Source organism: Thalassophryne amazonica, chromosome 19 (assembly GCF_902500255.1).
Source record: "Thalassophryne amazonica chromosome 19, fThaAma1.1, whole genome shotgun sequence".
In the NCBI taxonomy this organism is placed as follows: Eukaryota; Metazoa; Chordata; class Actinopteri; order Batrachoidiformes; family Batrachoididae; genus Thalassophryne; species Thalassophryne amazonica.
In genome coordinates, this window is record NC_047121.1 from 72,034,683 (window position 1) to 72,038,567 (window position 3,885).

At 39.9% G+C, this 3,885-nt stretch overlaps 1 pseudogene; it reads right to left on the reverse strand.

The window, feature by feature from the left end:
- Nucleotides 1-666: 666 nt before the first annotated feature.
- On the reverse strand, nt 667-2,038 carry LOC117532243 (annotated as a pseudogene).
- Nucleotides 2,039-3,885: the final 1,847 nt, after the last annotated feature.

Below are 3,885 nucleotides of genomic sequence, written 5' to 3' on the forward strand. Positions count from 1 at the left end.
GAATACTTATGAATTCTTAGTTTGTTTGTTTATTTAATAAATTTGAAAAAAAAAAAATCATGTTGTCATTATGGGATGGTGTGGGTAGAATTTTGAGGGAAAAAATTAATTCACTCCATTTTGGAATAAGGCTGTAACATAACAAAAGTGGAAAAAGTGAAGCGCTGTGAATACTTTTCAGATGCATGTATTTACCTGAATGTTTTGTCAAGTATTTAATTATATACTAAATATTTTAAAGGTAAATGCTTAGTTTCATATTTAAGGAATATCTGGACAAATGAGTATTTAAATAAAGGTTTTGACAAATATTGAATGAGATGACATTGAAACAATGAGAAAATGTTTTCTTAAATATATTTAGATACAGGTTCTGGCAAATATTTAGGTAAATGTCCAGCTACGGATTAAAGAAACTAGTTAAATAATAATTTAGTGTCGAATTAATTATTTAGAGATTAAGTATATAGGCCTACACGTTATTTTTAAACCTAGTAAATTAAATATATTTTTTAATTGAGAATTGTTACAGATTTCAGTCTAAACGTGATGCAAAGCTGAAAAGCATGTGAGCTGATTTTTTTCCTCCCCATTATGACTAAAAGAACAATGTGTCTTACAAATGTCTCATCTTTATGTGGAACTATTTCAAAATGATTTGAAGTTGTGCTCAAGGGGGAAACAAAATGCACATTATTTTTTTATTTTATTCCTACGACCTGCAGCATCTGAAGCGCACGAGTTTCTGGAGAGCTTTCTTGAAGTCCTCGTTGGACATGGTGTATATGATCGGTTAATGAGAGAGTTCAGGTAACCCAACCAGGTGAAAAAGTCAAACAAGTCAGGGTTTGAAACACGTGTCACAAGTGCCCACCACCAATGTGTAAATGAAAAACGGCAGCCAGCACACGATGTAAGCGCCGAGGATGATCCCCAGCGTCTTGGTGGCTTTCCTCTCCCGAGCTGCAGAAATGCGCTTTTCTCCAAAAGCGCGTCCGACACCGTGATTTTGACCTCGCTGGCGCACGAGCCGGTGTCGCTGGACTGCGTGTCGTTTCTCTGCCGTACTTTAGAGAAGAAGTGGACGTCACCGATCCGGGAGAGTTGGGGACCAGGTGCACCGAGGTGAACCTCTTCCCCGGTTTCTGCGGGGACTGCTTCAGGATGCGCTTCCGCGCCTCCACGTAAATCCTTCCGTAGAGGACGATCAGCAGCAGCGTAGGGATGTAGAAGGCGCCGAAGGTGGAGTAGATGGTGTAGAAGATGTGGTCTGTGTTGACGGTGCAGCTGGTCAGCTCCTCCGCCTTCACCTGTCGCCAGAAGAGAGGCGGCAGCGAGATGGAGATGGCGATGACCCAAGCCGTGGCCACCATCCCGGCTGCGCGTCCCGGCGTGCGCTTTTTGCGCGTACTCCACCGCGTCAGTGATGGCCCAGTATCTATCCAAAGCGATTACGCAACAGGTGGAGGATGGACGCCGTGCAGCACGTTATGTCCGACGACAGCCAGATGTCGCACACGATCTGTCCCAGCGTCCACGTGTGGATCACCGTGTACAGGACGCAGATGGGCATCACCAAATGGACACAGCAGATCGGTGACGGCGAGGGGACGCGCTCAGAAAGTTGGCAGGTGTTTGGAGTTTCTTGGACTTGGAGATGGTGGCGATGACGAAGGCGTTGGATAAAGTTGTGGCCAGCGTGATGAGAGACAGGAGCGCCGCCAGGCCGATCTGGTAGGCGAGGCTCTCCGCGCCGTCCTCTGTCGTGGATGAATCCGGAGCAAACGTGGTGTTCGTGGCGTTCACCGGCTCAGGTGGCTCGACTTGACCGGGGCGCTCCATAACTTTAATCACCTGTTTTCATATTTAAATTCACATTCTGAGATCTGTCGCTTTTTGTCTTGATGGAGTAAAAACACCCAGTGTTCCGCTCCATCCAAGCGGATGTGTAGCATCAGTCTGATATAATGGTTCCTTTCTTCATTTTTAAAGTTTTACGCTTTAATTAAAGGTACAGAATATCCATCCTTTGCAAGTTAGTCCGACCTTCCCATTTTTATCCATTAAAAAAAGGTTATCTTAAGTTTTAGGTTGTGCGTAATGGCGCGCCGTGCGTCCTCGCATCCAGGCGCATCTGGCGCAGACGACAGCTGCATAATCCTCAGAAATTGCACATGCGGCGTAGAGATGCGTTCGTTGGGGCTCGCTGTGAATGAATGGCGAGCCAACACAAAGTCTGGGTTTTATAGACGCGCTGACATCAAACATCAACTCATCACAGCTTCGTTTTTTGTTTTTTTTTCTCATAAAACAGCAGACGGTCTGCCGGGTCATAGTGCCCAGCACATCGTCATACATCACTCACCTAAAATGTGATGTGAATTAAAGAGAAAAAATAAAAGATTCAGCACTAGAAGTACAAGTGATTTCAAACACGAATCTATTCTTGATTGTTCATTTAGTGTTTTAAAATCTAACTAGAGCACCGCGCTTGTGAGCACAAACTTCTGCCAAGTCCTGTTAGAAGTGGCTTTTCATGAGCTACGAGTAAAATGGAATCAAACTTAGTCTGTTCATTGAGAGTGCCAGTTTGCACCTCATTGTCAAAATGAGGTTGATTGAGGCACTTTTGATTGAGATATATTGAGATATACATCAATGGGCTTTTCAATATTAAACTCAAATGTTTACAAAATCCACAATCCGGATCAAACTTTGTCAGGTGATAGTGAGTGCCAGTCTGCACCTCACATTCAAATATGAGAGTGATGGGGGCATGTTTGGTTAAGATATAATGTAAAATATACATTAAATAGGGTTTTCAATGTTACAATTAAATTGCCACAAAATCTGTAATCTGGATCAGATCCAGATCAAACTTTGTCAGTCATTAAACGATGCCATCCTACATAACAGTCTCAAATATCAAAGAAATTTGATCTTTTCTTGTCAGAGTTATGAAGTTTTGAAAATGCGTTCAATGTAAAGATAGGGATTTTTCTCATTTTCCAGGATTTTTTCCTGACTTTAACCTGTGACCTGAATAGTGAATCACAGTTGTTTCACACTGAAACAGTTGTTTTGTTTACCACTTCAAGAGTTTCAAACTCCAAAACACTTTCTGAAGCAAGCATTTCATTTACTGTTTCAAGTGTTTTGAAACAGTAAATAATTTCTGTAGTATTTATTGAATTTACTGTATCGAGCATTTGAAAAATACAAGCAGTTTTACAAAGATCTTGGTTAATTTATTTATTTATTTTATTTTCAAGGCTAAAATGTTTCATTTTGTGTTTAAAGCATGTTTAATCAAATTGTATTCTGAAGCTATTGTTTTCAAACTCTTGAAATGATTAACTCTTAAAAAAATATTTGAAACAAACATTTCATTTAGTATTTCATGTGTTTTGAAGCAGTAAAGAATTTTCAAGTGTTTATTTAATTCATTGTATTGAGCATTTTGAAAAAATAAGCAATTTTGCAAGCAACTGGTTCATTTCAAATGTTTCAAGAATGGGTCAAGTGTTTCATTGATGTTTCAAACATTTTGAAACAATTGTTTAATTAGTGTTAATTTTATCTTTGAATAATTTTGACACAATGACATTCTCTGACGTAAACATTTCATTTTGTGTTTCAACATAGTGAACCATTTTACCATGTTGAGTGACCACAAATGAACCATTTGTGAAGCAATGAGCGCAAATGGTTTCCAGTGTTTCAACACACCAAATGGTTCATTGAGTATTTTTAGCACTTTGAAAGAGCGAATCATTGAAGCAACTGGTTTACATGCTCTAACATTTGCAATGAATCATTTTTGGGATGCATTTGGTTTGTTTGTTTCAAAGTTTCAGAAAGCCTTGTTTCTGTTGTCACTGTCTC